This window comes from Pseudopodoces humilis, chromosome 6, assembly GCF_049639895.1.
Source record: "Pseudopodoces humilis isolate 2021_Gansu_Grassland_sample_001 chromosome 6, ASM4963989v1, whole genome shotgun sequence".
NCBI classification, from domain to species: Eukaryota; Metazoa; Chordata; class Aves; order Passeriformes; family Paridae; genus Pseudopodoces; species Pseudopodoces humilis.
In genome coordinates this window covers 5,919,144-5,935,587 of record NC_142205.1, presented here as the reverse complement: position 1 = coordinate 5,935,587, position 16,444 = coordinate 5,919,144, and positions in this window count along the sequence as shown.

Sequence of the window (16,444 nt, the reverse complement as noted above, 5' to 3'; positions counted from 1 at the left end):
TCCTGCCTGACACAATCCAGAGCTGGCCCCTTCAGGCTTTAAAGAAAGTCACAGCTTTGGGGTTTCCAGGCAGAAAGTTCACTGGAAGGGCCATAGGAGGGGTTTTGTCCTTCCTAAGGAGGATGAGAAATTTTAAGAGAAACTTGGATGCTGGTTGCAAAAGTAGGACCTAAATTCTTTGAGGAGCAGGACAAACCCATTAGTAGTTTTCTTCTTTTGCCCATGCTGATGGTGTTTTAGCAAAGTATAATTTAATTTGAGTGTTCACAGCAGCTCACAATAGTGACAAGAATAAATGAGCCATGACATTTCATTCCAAGAGCAGTAGATGAGGAATTCATAGATGAGATACTGTGAAAACTATGAGATCCCTGCAGACCCCTCCTCTCTCAAGCTTCATCTGAAACACTCATTTTGCAGCTCCCTGTTCTAACACAGGAACTGCCTCCCCTGATCCACCAGGGAGCCACAAGAACATGAGATCCTCAAATACTCCTACATGGGAACATCTCTGCACCCAAAGGACATCCCTTTCTCCATACCCTCCCACAGAGGATAACAAGCCCCAAATCTGCCTGAGGAACTGTCTCAAGAAGGAGGAAAGGAAGAGATCCCTCCATGCTTTCATATTCCATAAGTAAAGGAGCATGGGAGAAGAACACGCTGCAGCTAAATGTGCTTCTATTTCTGGAGATATTTCTCCACTTTCTGATCATGTGTCCTGTTGCTGTCACTTCCCAGGCTTCTCAGGAGTTAGAACTGTCTTCAAGCACAACTCTTTGAAGCCCTATGACCCAAAAGTCTCTCAATTTCAAGGTCAATTTCTTTGCTCTGCTTGTCTTTCAGATGCAGTGAGAAAGAGGGATCCACCTTGGAGCCCAATGACAGCAAATTGGCCCCTTTCATCCCCACTCACAGCAGGCAGGAACATGCAATCTGGAAATCATTGTCACCTTATAAAAGTGGCCACTTATTTTGAGGACACAGTAAGTCAGAGCCTGCTTCATACGTGGAGCTTGGCACAGCTTTCCTCCCAACTTTCCTATATGAAATTTTAGGCTTAACACCTTTTTTTCTGCAAAATTTGCTTTTGAATGTTGAACTATTTTCCTGCTGAAGTTTGCCTCATGCTGAGATTTAAAAAACAGCTTTTTTGGCTAAAAATGAATCACTGAGGTCAGAAAGTTTCTACAGACCTCATAAACTCCATGGTCCTAAGTGATTTAAGGCTACAGCCCTCAGATTGCTTTTGGGACAGTCTTTAACTGAATCAGAAATTTGGTTGGTCACTGGTCAGTTCCCTGTGGAGACTGTCACTTTAGGAGGTATTTAACAATCTGAGGCATATTTCAAGATGATGGCTCTGACAGAATCCTCTACTGTGTTGTGTGGACTTTAGAGACAAAGGTGGCAGCAGCAGTGGAGCTTTGCCTGCAGTGCACACGATGAAGCAGTGCAAGAAGGAATGGGGATTCCTTCCTGGGCCTCTCTCGTCCATCTCTGGCCCTCAACATCCTAACTTACTGACTTCCCAAGCCATGCTCATGTTGCTCTTCAACAGAGCACTGCAAGCTCATTTTTATAAATCTCCCACCATTTGTCTCTAAATCCCCCTCCTCTCCCAACTGGAAGGTGACTTCCTCACTTCCCACATCAGGATGTGCCCACCCCAGCGCAGCCACCTGGGAGCCAGCAGCCACTCAGGATGCCAGGGCTGTGGTTTCCAGCACAACAAAAATAACATCAGGGCTATCAACCTATTTCAGGACAGTTCCCTCATGCAGGGCTACCCAGCCAAGCTATTCCGGGCTGCTACTGTACTGGCTGATGGACGCTGCCTGCGTGTGCCCTGCATACTGTACATTCCCTTGTAAGGGCTTGCCCCATTCCCTGCTCTGCTCTGAGGTGTCATCTGGCCTTTTGCCCCACACCTGCTGGCAGAAAGGTCCCCACAACACCCACTCTTGAAATCCCGCTCCCAAGGCTTTCCTGGGAGCTCCCTAGCAGGGTACAATGGCTTGGAACAAAAGGAGGTGCTCCCAGGGCAGAGCTGAGATGCTGTGTTGTTGTCCTGTGGTGCAGGGACATGGCTCTTGGCCATGCAGAAGCCATGCTTCTCTATAGGATACTGTTTTAAAACCCACTCTTCTTTACTAGGTCCTCTGCAGTGAGCCAGGGCCTGGGACCAGGGTGTGGGAGGAGGGGAGGTGACATGACAGCCAGGTTCAGCACAGGTCCCCAACTCAGCTATCCATCAGACATCCTGGAGCTGGAGCTTCACTCAGGGTTTGTTGTCATTGATGTCAGCAATCCATAACAGCAAACCCAAACCTTTACAAGATTCACAGGGACACATTGATCATTGCTGAGGAACAGGACAGCAACAAGCTGTGTTGGTGTAAAACCTTGTGAGATGGGATTCTGGGCCTCACCAAGGTCTGCAGGCATAAGCATTATTAATGATGTCATCTTGAAAGAGAAATGAGCAAAAAATGATGGATAGTGGGCTTTGCAAGTATCAAGAGTGCTGAAGACGGGGGACTGGAGTCATCCTATCCCTCTAGATTTTTAGTAAGATGTCTCACTGTTCTGTGTTTTCTTTACAGCCTGTGGAGGCAATTCAAACCTTATGGTCTAGAGCAATTTATCTCTATTGACTTCAGAGGGAACTTAGGTGATGCTTCAAAGTTAAGGACCTGTGTTAGTGGGTGAACCTGAGCTGACACCTTCAGTTTAGCGCCAAAGAGCTGCTAAATGAACATCCCTGTAATACAAAGGTGTCTGATAGTGCTGACCTGTGGAAAACCCCTCGAGACCTCCACAGCAAACCAGTTGCAGGTCCTCTCTGTTGAATGGGGGGGTTATATCCAAAATTACTGCCATGGCAGTATCATAGAATATGCTGAGTTGGAAGGAACCCACCAGGATCATCCAGTCCAATATCTGGCCCTACACAGGACAACAAGAGTCACACCCTGTGCCCGAGAGCATTGTCCAAACACTCCCTGGGCTCTGTCAGGCTGGGGCTGTGACCCCTGCCCTGGGGAGCCTGTTCAGTGCCCAGCCACCCTCTGGGGACAGAACCTTTCCCTGATATCCAACCTAAACCTCCCTGGCACAGCTTCAGGCCATTCCCTGCCTCCTGTCACTGCCACCAGAGAGAAGAGATCAGTGTCTGTCCCTCCTCTTCCCCTCTCGAGGAATTTGTAACTGCACTGAGGTCTCCCCTCAGTCCCCTCCAGGCTGAACAGACCAAGTGCCCTCAGCCTCTCCTCACACGGCTTCTCCTCAAGGCCCTTCACCATCTGTCCCAGCTGAACTTTCCAAGGGAACATCTCCTCCCCCTGTCTGCGTCCACCAAAGATACTGGGCACCTATTAGACACATAACAGGAACTTTCAGTGCTTAATTCAAAATTCACATCCCTCAAATCCGCCTAGCTGCTGTTTATTCCTGGAAATACCTGAGATTTGCACAGACCATGGCTCTCACCAACAAGGTGCCTTCCTGCCTGTCAGTGGGCAGTGTCCTTCTCTTTATCACTGTTTTTTGGGTTTTTTTACTTCCCTTTTACTCCTGCTTTAATGCAATAAAAATATTTAAATATCCTATTTAAAAATGAGCATGGTTCCCACCATGTGAGGCACACCAAGAGCAGCATGAGCAGAAAGAAAAGCACACTAGAAATGTCTGGTTTGCCTATTCACAGCCACAGTCCTTGCAAAAGATTCAAGACACATTTTGACATTGTTCACTTTGGCATTGCTCACTTCTCAAGCTGCACTCAAAAAAAGTCACGGTGCTGGAAAGTGCTTGGGTTTTGTTCTGGAAATGGATCCCTCATCCATGGCACAGCAGCCATGACAATACTTGTCACAGGAGGCACTAAACACCTGCCAAGAGCAACAGGAACAGATGGGGCAATGTGCAGGGGCGACCTTGCTGCAGGAGTTCCGTCCTGCTGCTCCAGCCAGTCACCACAGCCACCTCACACTCGTATCACTAACCAACGCTGAATCACAAGATTTTGTATCTAAGGAGCACCATTTGTGCAGAAACTCCTTCTCATTTTCAGTGGAATCATAGATTGGCTTGAAGGGACCTTAAAGATCACTGGGTCCAGCACCCCTGCCATGGACAGGGATGACACCCACCAGACCAGGTGGCTTCAAGTCCCACCCAACCTGGCCTTCAGCACTTCCAGGGATGGGGCATCCACAGCTTCTTTGGGCAACCCCATGCCTCACCAACCCCATTCATGGGGGTAAACCAATAAGGATAATTCAGCTTTCAAAACCAACAGAAGCTCTGCAGATTTTAAGCAGTAATGTGTCTCTGCTGTCTCTGCAATGTTCCTTCCAGACAGGCACAACCTTCAGTCAAAATCACTGCTCAATGCTGGGCACCTTCAAAAGCTCATCCAGGAATCCCAAGCCAGATCATTGCCCCACTGCCTCATACTCTGAGTGAGAGGAATCACTTTGCAAAATCTGGAAGCTGTTCCCTTGACCCATCAAATAAGGCTGCTGCAGGATCCAATTTCTCAGCAACACTCCTGGCCAGCAACTAAAGCAATTCCTGCAGTAGCCCAGCCTGATAAAACTGCTGCTAGATTCCTCCCTTTTTGGCTGAAGATTTAATTTGAGATCTAGTATCCCACTGTGCACTCCCCCAGACTTCCAAAATGTTCTCTAAGCAGCCTTCCCGTCTCGCGCTGCCAGGCTTTGCACATCTGGACTCCAGACCTCATTGTCACTGACCCAGGACTCACCACAGTTCTCCTCCTCCAGCTCAAAATTAAACACATACAGTCGCCCTGATCTGAGCACAGCCCATCTGCCAGGTGGTGTCAGCATCCCACAGGGCCAGGCCCAAGAGCTCACGTTTGCTTTTTAAACAAAACAGCCCTGGCTGAAGGCGCCCACGCCAAATTCCTGGGAACCCCACAAAGCATTAGCTGTGTCCTCAGTAATTCATACAGCCTCTCCACCCACATCAGTCTGAGGATGAAATCAGGGAAAATCTGTTATTTGGCTCTTTGTTTCTGCTGGAGATGGAAAACCCTGCAAACAGCCCAAGGGAATGTCGGAAATTGCACCCCCTCAGAAGCATCAGCAGTCACCAGGTAAGTCCCCACCAGTGGGAAACCTCTGCAGGTGAACACACTGGTGAGTGCAATTTCTGTTCAATGCACCATTTTGGAGTGCAGAGAGATTAGGATCAAGCCACAGGGGCCGGGCTGTCCCCAGCCCTGCAGGAAGTGCCAGAATTACCCTCTCCTCCCCTCTGCTTTACATATTTCAGAGAAAGGTACCCAGCTCCACACCTGCTGTTGCAGGTGCAGGGTATCTTCTACCTGTATGTCACCCTGTCCAGAGCCATCACACTGACATCTTGGAGCTGTAAGCCTTTAAAATGACACAGGACCACAGGAAGAAAAGAAATATCCATGTCATACAGCTGCTTTGCTCTAAAATACTGACCTACCCTTGCTCCATACTGTACCCTGCAACTAGTTGTGAATTTGTGTGAAGCTTCAGGGTGCCACTGGAAAGATTCCATGCAATAAACTTCTGGCAATAAAACATTTTCTTTTGTCTCACCAAGATGAATCCCTTTGCTTATGGAGCCTGGTCCCCTCCAGACATCCAGCTCATTCCAGCAAAGAAATGCTCCAGGTGCAGTTTGTCCTGCTCCTGTTTGAGGAGGACATCCTCATCTTCTCCATCTTCTGCTCTGAATCATCAGGTGTAAATCATCAGTAATGATTCCCACCTGGAGGAGTCTGGGGGAAACATAGACTGGACAGATGTTCTGCTTTCAGAAGACAGCAAGTGATATATCTGTAAGAGCAACAGGCACAGTGAGAGAAGTGAGGTTCCTATTAGCAACCCTTGGAGGGAAGGGTCAGGACCAGCTACTGTTAATTTGATGCTATCAAGTAATAGGGAGAAGCACAGGGAGATCTGAACCCCTCCTTCAAAAGTTCCTTCCTCTGGTATCACCTAACTCGACCCTTGCTGTATTAAAAATGTGATTTTTGCTCAATCCTTGAATTCCAAGGTCCCATCCATCACTAACACTGTGATGGGTGCCAGGACCATGTCCTGCACATGTGTCTCTCCTCTTTAGCAAACACCCAGAGTATCTCAGTGCATCTGGTGTTGACAAGATGGGCTTTAACTTTGGAGAGCTCTTGGGTGCCAGAATGACAGCACTGAAGAATGAGATCTTCTGCTGCTGGAACGGGCGAGCGTTCAACAATGACTCAGGACAGGAAAATGCCACTTACTGAAACTCTAATACTTGTTTCTCAACTAGCCAAAGCTCTTGGAGGCCTCCCATCTAAATGTTGACCAGGCCTGGAGCTGCATGTCTTTTGAGACCTCACAAGAGCAGCTGCAGTATAAGGAGGACACTGTGCTATTCAGGACAATCTGGGAGATAGTCAAGTTGTAGAAAGACCCTCCTGGAATTTTTAATAAGTTGATATTGAATGTTTTATTTCAGCTCTCCTGCTTCAGATTTCACTGATCAGTGGGCTGCTGGGCATAGCACACAGGTTTTGTTGGTGCATATTGATGGCTGGGTGCAACACTTTGAGGCACAGAGTCTGTGACCAGGGAATCTAAAGGGAGGAGGAGGTAGCAAGTCAAAGAAGAAACATATGTTATTACATTTATGCATATGGTAGGGTGGCAGTTTTCTCCTGGCATCATCTTCCAAGGTCTCAGCCTGCAATCTGCTCTCAGTGTACTTGTTCAGACAAAAATCTCCGGTCAGAATATGGGATTTCATCTGTGTTCTCCCCCAGCCCACACTGAAACATTGATTCAAAATAAATTATTCCAAAAAAGAGAAATCCTTCCTAAGAATTGTTCAAAGATCTCTTTAACCCTTCCCCCCTGACACCTCATCCTAGCAAAGAGCCACACCAAGCTCAGGTTTGATGGGCTGGAGCTGCTGGCACCGCTGGGGAAATGGGAGACAGAACCCTGACCCCGTCAGCCTGGCCTCCTCCAGCCGAGCACGGGGCTGATGCTCCGGCTAAACCGGCCAGGCTGAAGAGAAGAGCAGAACCGTGCTTGGTGTAGGGTGTGCATCCATCCATCCATCCATCCATCCATCATCCATCCATCATCCATCCATCCATCATCCATCCATCCATCCATCCATCCCCATCCATCCATCCATCCCCATCCATCCATCCATCCATCCCCATCCATCCATCCATGGGTCCATCCATCCATCCATCCATCCATCCATCCATCCCCATCCATCCATCCATCCATCCATGGGTCCATCCATCCATCCATCCATCCATCCATCCATCCCCATCCATCCATCCATCCATCCATCCATGGGTCCATCCATCCATCCATCCATCCATCCATCCATCCATCCATCCATCCATATCCATCCATCCATCCATCCATCCCCATCCATCCATCCATCCATATCCATCCATCCATCCATCCCCATCCATCCATCCATGGGTCCATCCATCCATCCATCCATCCATCCATCCATCCATCCATCCCCATCCATCCATCCATCCATCCATCCATCATCCATCCACCCATGGGTCCATCCGTCCATCTGTCTGTCTGTCATTGCCCTCTGCCGGGGAGCGCGCTGGGCCGCACAGACCCAGGACAGAGAGGCTGGGGCAAGCTGCAGAAGGCAAACCTGCAGTTGCTGCTGCTCCCAGGCAGGCTTCAGCTCCCTCCCGCAGCACACAGGGTTGATGAAACCTGAACTGGAGCAGTGAGAAATGCCAAGGCACCCACACACAAAGGCCTGCTCAGATGATGCAGATATGGCACCCATAAATTATAAACACACTGAGCAGTGTAGAGTTATTACTAACTTCCCTTGAACCACAATATAAGCTTAAACAGCACAGCAAGCAAGAGTGTGTGGGTGCTTTCTAGCACTGATGACACAGCCAGACACAATTTCACATGTATCAGTGCTGTGATTACCAAAAAAGGCAGAGATGATATAGGTGCACTTAGGAGGTGTCCTGGTAACAAATGTTTCTGGAGGGTAGCCAAGATAAACACAAGGGGCTGCAAAAAGGAAGAGCATCCCCTCAAAACACAAGGAAAATGGCTGGTAAAACAATAAAAGTTAGGTAAACAGTTTTAGGAGCAGAGGAACACACCACCATCATCATCCTTCTGTTTATGGGACTGGGCAGTAGCAAATCAGGCATAAATTGGAAAATGGAGGAAAAAAGGAAACAAGCAGATTGGTTCTGACCTGCTCCCTCAAGCCTGGCCACCTTGACGTGGGTGACTGGGAGCCACCAAGCCTGCAGCCACCAGCACTCGCTGCACAGCACTCACCAGGTGAGTGTTTTCCACTGACGTGTATGGGATTGCTGGGGACTGACCATTGGATAGATGGATGGATGGATGGATGGATGGAATGATTCATATACAACACAAGGCTCTGCTGGGTGAGGACTACAACCTCTTGAACATGAGGGCCTCCTCCTAAACTCTACGGAAAAAGGAGGAGCTAAGGCCTGAGAGCACTGTTCAGATCTGCCCCAAAACTGTTAGCATAATCCCTGATGGGTCTGGACTAGTTGTGATCCATACAAATATCCGACCTTCCTTTGAATTCTGCTAAGTGCCTGGATTCAGCAATACTCTGCAGCAACACGTTCCAGAAAATGATTGCAATTTCCATGAGAAAACTCTGTGCAGACACCCCTTGAATGAGGTGTGTGACATAAAAAAATCCCAATACAATCACATAAAACAGTGGGAGATCCTTACTTTGGACAGCAGAGCAACAGCTCATCTCAGAAAGGAAATCCTTGATGCTGGGGCCAGGTCCTCAGCCTGGATTTTTCCTAAGCTGTGCACTTCTCTAACCACATAGCCTGGGAAGCACTGTAATTGATAAAAAAATGAAACCCACTGCTTTTTAGCTCCTCACCCTTCCTTTTCATCTGGAAGGAGGCTGTTTCAGAGCTGAGCTCCAGCATGTAAAGGCCACAGATTTGGGCAGCAATCAATGAAAAGTCTGTCTGAGAGTGTGAAGGGAAAGAAATGCATTCACGCAGGGAAATCTGGCATCAGTAGAAGAAGCAAATGAGACAGGGAAAAGGTTTCCTCTCTCTTGGGGGAAAAAGAACCAGAGCTATCCCAGCAATTTTATGGACTATAGTCCTGTAGCCAAACCTGGGATCTCCTGCCTGCTGCAAAAGGCTTTCTGATATTCCCCCAATACACAGTGAAGTTGCCTGCTTCACACACTCCCCTTGTCCCTTTTGGTTTATGTCCACTAAGCTTTGTCTGTTGGAAGAAAAACAAGGCCAGTGGCAAGCGAGGTTCTCCAAGGAGAGCACAACTGTCCGCAGGATTTCCCTTCAGGAAGGGCCTTGGAGGAGAAGCAACACCAGTTGGATAACCACAGAAGTGAGAGCATTAGTGAGCATACACCCCAGTTCTGCTGATCCTTCCTCTCTGTCTCAACCCAGAGATGAGGCTGGGCTGTGTTTCCTAACCCTAACATGATTCGTTGCTCGTTGCTACCAAGAAAGCCATCAAATCCATCAGTTCTGTCTGGTGAGGATGAAACTCATCCTCAAAGCCTGCAAAGGCTCCCTGCTGAAATTTCAAGCATCCTCTTTTCTAGCAAATTGAAAAACTCCACAGATCATGCTTCTGTAACCCTAAATTCACTCCTAAAACTGCACCTGCAAAAGCCAAAGTTAGAAGATCAGTGAGCAGCAGAATTAAACAAGCCTGGATTCTCACCGAGTATTGCAGCCAGAGCTAGCTGGCTGAAACTGGGTGGGAAATTACTTACCTTTATTTCCCCCCTACCCAGGCAGAGATTTTTACATTGTTTATGAACTTGTAATACCTTTAACAACTCTCCCCATATGTAAAGTTTATTTTAAAATGGCCATGAGCAAGTTGGGGGACCAGCAAGCAGAGGTCACAGTATATAATCTTTATTTCTTCAGTAAATGTAATAATAAAAAAAAAGAAATACTTGTCATTCAGCTTGCCAATGACTTGTTTAAGGACAAAGTGAAAGCCAGATGTAGGCTACAGCAAAGGCAACATGCTGAGTGGCAGCCACATCCCCTCTGACCTGCCCTGCCTGTAGTGGGCATCCCAGCCTGCAGGCACATTACAATACAAACTGCTCTCATATTAGAGTTGGGACCCAAACCAAGGGTCTCAATTCAACCTGGGCTCACAGATATCAAGAAAGAAAAAAGAAACAAACAAAATAACAACAAAAACAACCCCAACAACTGGGGAGAAAAAACAAACAAAAAAAAAAAAAGAAAAACAAAACCAGAAACAACCAAAATTTGACCTGCTTAAAGATCCCCCAGTTTAAAACTTCCCTTGGTGTTCTTCAGAGGCTGGAGGTATTCCACGGTCCTCCAACAGGAGTGCAATGCTGGACCTGCAGGCCCTCCTGGAGCAATGTCTGTACACATGAGCTGGATAAAGGGCTTCAACACTCCTTGTTTCTGTATAAGAACACAATTTCTTGTCCTCCCTCTTTCCAGGGAGCTGGTAACACAAGGGGTGACTGCAGGCTTGCAGTTTCACCTGCTGGGGTAGCATGCATCTTACATCTCCCTGTGATGTTCCTATTCCTTTCTTCCACACTGCTGTTTTTTGAGCTGATGAATTGAGCACCATTCAGTTCTTGCTGAACAGCTAGCACAGATGGGGAAAAAAATGTCAGAACCAGAATCAAATCACTCCAGGTGCATTTGCTTGATTCCTGGATTTTGCAACCATGTTCCTAGCACCACTGGTTGAGAAATGATATGTTTTTGGCTTACATTTTCACGGCAGCTTTACACTGGGAAATATCTCTGTCAAAGGATTGAAAGCTGCCCAGGAATGTATTTCATTTGGAACTCTGCATGTTGATGATTGCCAGTTGCTGGGTCGAACATCAGGATCTCTTCACAGATACATCAGGAAGTTGTACTACCAGGTGTGATCATTTTATGGCAACTCTGTCTTTTGTGGACTGCAAAGGAAAATGACAGAAAAGCTCTGATCTGGAAATGCTGTTTGGACAGAGAGCAGTGGTGTTCTCCCTATCTGGCCCACATATGCTTAGGATTCGGCTTAGGGTTAAAAAGGATGAGACCTCCAAGCAATGTCAGCTGGAGTGGAAGCCTAAAAGGTTTCATTGCACGGCCTTAACCCTGCAGCCATCACCAGCAGCCAGCAAACCAATCCAGAATGGGGGAGAAGACTGCACTGTCACATGGGCTGGATCAGGGACAGGCTGCATCCCCTAATAAGAGTCAGAACAGGCTCACAAGACTAGCTAAGGGGCCAAGAACAAGTCATGCCTGCAAGTATATCCCAAAACAAGAGCAGGAGTGGTATGCATACAATCCCTTTAGAGTCAAGGATTGGGCTGAGGGTCAGAGATAAGCAGAGCTTGGGAAAAATGCTTGAGATTTCCAGGCCAGTGTCCTAACCAGTTGTGTTTTACTTCTCTTTCTTTCTTCACTGATACAGTGATCAGAAAACTTGAAGTAGAGACAAAGCAGAGGCTCTTCAAACACAAGGAAGAAATTCCCCAGGGACATCAGACATGGCAGAAGCAGCTGCAGTGGATATTGATGGGAGAGCTCACACCCTGCTGGGGCATCAATCAGTGCAGCTCCCAGCTGGGCAAGTTTGTGCCTGCAAAGAGCCCACCCCTCCCCTCACCTGTGTGGCTTCATCAGGTGTGTGTTGTCCACAGACTGAAACACATCTCCCCTGGGCCACCCCAGCCCACCTGTGCTGCAGCTTTCACTGGCAGCTCCTCCCCCTGCTGCCACTGCTGCAGGTGCAAGGAGCAGCTGAAGCAAAGTGCCAGCTGAAAGTGCAACGAGACACGGAGCAACTCCTCCCTGGACAGGCTTGCAGGCAGGATTTCACAGGGAAGTGTTTTACAGTGTCAGGGTCGATTACATCCTTTGGCTCCAACTGGCTTCTCCAGATTTCACACATTATTTTCACAGGAGGAAAGAGAAACTAAATGGAAGTGCAGAGAACAGGTTTCCTGCAATTTTTGAGCCTTCTCTTTATTTCTGCACAGTGGTGAACTTCTTTTGTCCCCAGACCTCCTCTCCTAAGCTGACATTCCCAATCACCACTCAATAAGATAGGTAAAATCTAGCCCCAGTGCTCAAACATACCTGAAGACACATCTCCAGCTAAATAACTTCAGCAAGCTGATAAGGTGCTTTTTCCAAGATTGTACATTTTAAATCAGTTCAGGAGATGCTCTAATTTCAGCCATGGTGGGGAGTTCAGCTCACAGCTCCTTCTGAATCAAGGACTTGCATTCCCTTCCCTCTGCCCCAGCATCAGCTTTAGCTACAGGGAAGAGTCTTTCCCCAGTTCTATGACTTTTTCATGGCATGTCCTATAAGGAGAGAGCCAAAAATGCCTCAGGAGCAAGGGTGAGTAACCACAGTCCCAGTATCAGTGTCTAATATCACACATCAAATCAAAAGGGCAAAAAGAGAGGCTGGAAAGAACACTCCCTTCCTCCCCCAGGGCAGCTAAATCCATCCCCTGCCCACAGTGGGATCAGCTGCAGCTGAAACAGTCCTGGCTGGAGCTTATCCAATACAGTCTTCAAACTTTCCAGTGCTGGAAGCCCTCCCAGCACAATTCACACTCATGCTTCTCTAATCTCATGTTAGAAAAACCTCCTTATTGAACCTAAACCTCCCAGGATGCTTCTTTTGTCTGTTACTTCTTGTCTTCTCCCCAGAATGGTACAGAGGGAAGAAGGCAATCACTGCCTCTGCTATCGACCCTATGCATGATCTTCTCCGGACTAGCTGCTCTCTGCTGGCCCAAGCGCCCTTGCTAGCCACGTTTTCAGAGATCCCAGGATTTTTGTGGCCCTCCAAATTTCTCTGGTGACACAGAGGATTGAGTCAGGCTGCACAGACCTCCGTGCATCAGCCCAGCTCGCTGGGAAATGGAGCGGCCAAGAACCCGTGTAGCAATGCTCCCTCTAGAGCTGAAGGCTGCTCCCTTCCACAAACCACAGGATAAAAGCCCTAATCTTGAGTTCCGCTTGTGTGTCAAGCAAGGAAAGCGACTCATTCCCATGCCCTTCACTTCAGGCTTACATTCCAGCAGCAGCCTAGGTGTGTGGGGTCTGTAGTTGAGGCTTTTTCCCGTCTGGATGGCCGGGGAGGCGCAGCCGCAGCCGGGGATGCTCGGGCAGAGCCGGGCGCATCCCGGAGCGGCGCTAGATGGGGCTGCGCGCCCGCTGCTCGCTCCCGGTGCCCCCGCCGATGGGAAACGCCTCCAGAACTCCAGCTGGGAGCAGAGCCCAAAGCTGCATTTGCTAACCAAAGGGAGCCCTCCCAGGAGCTCCTTTCATGGGCATTTCACCTCATCTGTTTTTATAGCGCCGCGTAAAATTCAGCATCTCTTAATGCGAGCCCCCAGGTCTGCTCTCAGGCACGGGGACGGCTTTTCGGTACCCAGGTATTTAAAATTATCGAAATTTCTAATGCAGCCTGAGCTGTTAGAAGTGGCTGAGGATATCCCGTTGCAGCGGGAGGTTCCAGCCCAAGCCATCCCCCAGGTGTCCCCCCAGGCTGCAGAGCTACAAACTCACATTCAGTTCCTTTCATCTATGTAAGCACGAACATAGCAAAACCTGGATCTAATAATAGTCCTAAATTCCCCTTCTTCTGAGACAAAGTTTCCCTTAATGGTCTGAGAGCTGGACCAAGGTACCTGAGAGCTGCTGAGGGACTGGGGTGTCCAACTGCACCTATGTCCCTTGCCTGGCACAAATCAGTTTAAATCAGGTTTCCAAGAAGGGCTGAGAGTGCAGGTTAGGTGCTAGATGGGTCATAGAGTAGGCTTAGAAATTAAGCCTGATAAAACCAGGCAGCAGAAATGGTGACAGGGTTGACACTCTCATGACAATGCAGGGGAAAATTCCTTGGGGTTTTGAGCTAAGCCATGATCTGACCCAATTATTTCCTTCTATGAATAGGAAAGAACTTGCTTAAAAATAACCCCAGACCTCTCTACCCAGCTATAAAGCTGAAAATGCTCACAGTAATCTTTTTACTTGACCAATAGAACAAACCAACCCTTCTTTCTTTGTGAGGAATTTGCATTAAAAAGGTACAATATGAACAACTATGGTAACCTGTACACTTCTTTCTTGGACAGAGCAGTATAGTGGGGTCATAAAACAGCCCAGGACACATATCCTGATCTTTTCCTACAGGTACAGCAACACCAAGCCCTGAAAAGCTACACCAGCTGCTGTTCATAAGCTTCTGCTCTCCTCAGTGGAAAGGAAAAGTTGGCCAGAAATTTTTGTTGAGCTATTTTGTGATCATTTATGTTACAGCAGCAGGAAAGACCCAAGCACACAGTGACAAACAGGGTTGATCCTGGCAGCTACAGAACTGCTGCAAACCTTCCTAAGGCTGCACTCAGGTGGTCAAGTGAGATGTGTGTATATCCCTGCCTCTCCATACCTGCTTATCCCAAACCTCCTCCCCACCATATCCCTTGTCCCCCCAAGTCGTTTTCTCTGGTTTCACTGCTGCAGCCACTTAACCCAGCAGCCAAAGTCTTCACACCACTTGAAAATAAAACTTCATTGCAGCTTCTCTGTCTGCTCCATCAGGTCCTCACATCTCCTCATCCTTAGCTTAGCCTAAGGCGGTGGGAAAGTAATTCCAGCTCCTGCAAAATGGGTTTGTTTGGGATCTTATAACCTCAGATCAGGTGAAAAAGGGATGGAAAAAGGGTGAAATTTGCAAATAGCAATGTTTCTGCTTCCCTCCATACTGGCTTACACACTGAAGGCCCAAGACCTCCTTGAGCTACAGATTATTTTAGCTGCATAGCAGGAACACAAAAATCAACAGAAGGGAAGTGCCTGATGCTCAGCACTGCTGCAGCTGCTTGGATTTCCAGTTTTCCTTTTTCAGAGAGATGACTCCAGCTTGTGGAAAACGGGTCTTTCTGCAATTTGCCCACCACATTCTGAGAAGCCCCTTCCAAGCAGCTTCAGTGCCTGACCACTGCCAAAGCCATCCCCTGAAACTGGAACTGCCTCCTTGCAATGGCCAGGGCTCCTCACTGCCCACGAGGAAGGAGCAGGAGTGGCTGCACTGAACAAGAAGGAATTGTTCTCCTCTATGGCATATGCAGGAATTTGGAAGAAGTTGGTTTTGGCCTGAGCACAGGAGAGGGAGGCTGTGAAAACAAATGACTAGGCAGATGACCCCAAAGGGAGGTAAACTATGTATGCTCAGCCCTGCTCAACTCTCTAAGTGTGAGAAGCTTTAATTCTGCTTCACAGGACAGAAAACACAAGTGTTGACAGGCATCAGAATTTCAGTCAAGATTCAGTCACAGGTGTGTCTGGGTTTTTTTCTTAAACCACAAAGACATGATGCACAAGTGCTTTGACAAGGAGAAAAGGGTAAATTCTGCTGGAACAAGCACTCCCCCACTTGACAACCCAGTGCTGGCAATTCCTGGCTTTTCACATCCACATAAACCACAGGAGCAGTCACAGCAGAGTTGATTTAACTCCTGCCTCCTACCTTGAGCATGCTGTCATGTCCTTAAGGAAGTCAGCTACAGGTGATAGTTTAGACTGCAGCTTGTGAGGAACACATGTTACGCCGCGCCCCCCCCCCCCCCCCAAAAACAAAAAAAAAAGATCTTTTGTCATCCTTTTATTATATTCTTTTAAATTAAGAGTTTTGTTGCTCTGAGCACACAGGTGGAATAAGCTGTACAGAGAGGAGCAAGGAACACGGGTAGAGCTGGAGCAGGATTCCCTCATGGCAATGTACAGGTCTAACACCAGGACAGAGCTATGAGCCACTGCAACTCCTTCCCAGGGAATGGTGGAGAGGATTATACATCTATAAAATGCAAGCAGTTTTGCAGAACCCCCCACCATTTTGGCTGGGGACATGCTGAAGTACAACACTCTATACCCATCTGTAATTCACAGCACATGCGGGACAAGGGTGGGTGCTTCAGCCCCTGCTCACAGGGTTGTTTTAGGAAAAGCACAATGGTCACAGAGGCAGAGAAAGGAGGGAACTGTGACAAGAAAATCTCCATTTGTGTAGCTCAAAAAGACAAGTAGAGATGTAAGGTATTAGGGGCATTAGCCCCTTAGGGACTCCGGGTTGTTAATCTTCCAGCACCTCAGGAGATGTAGGACAAGCCTGATGCCAAATGGCTCAAAACTCTTTTGACCAGGCTGTACATACATTCCATAGAATCACTATCCTCAGTTGAAAGGGACCCAGAAGGATCATCCAGTCCAGCTCCTGTCCCTGCACAGCACCATCCCCCAGAGTCACACCCTGTGCCCGAGAGCATTGTCCAAACACTCCCTGAGCTCTGTCAGGCTGGGGCTGTGA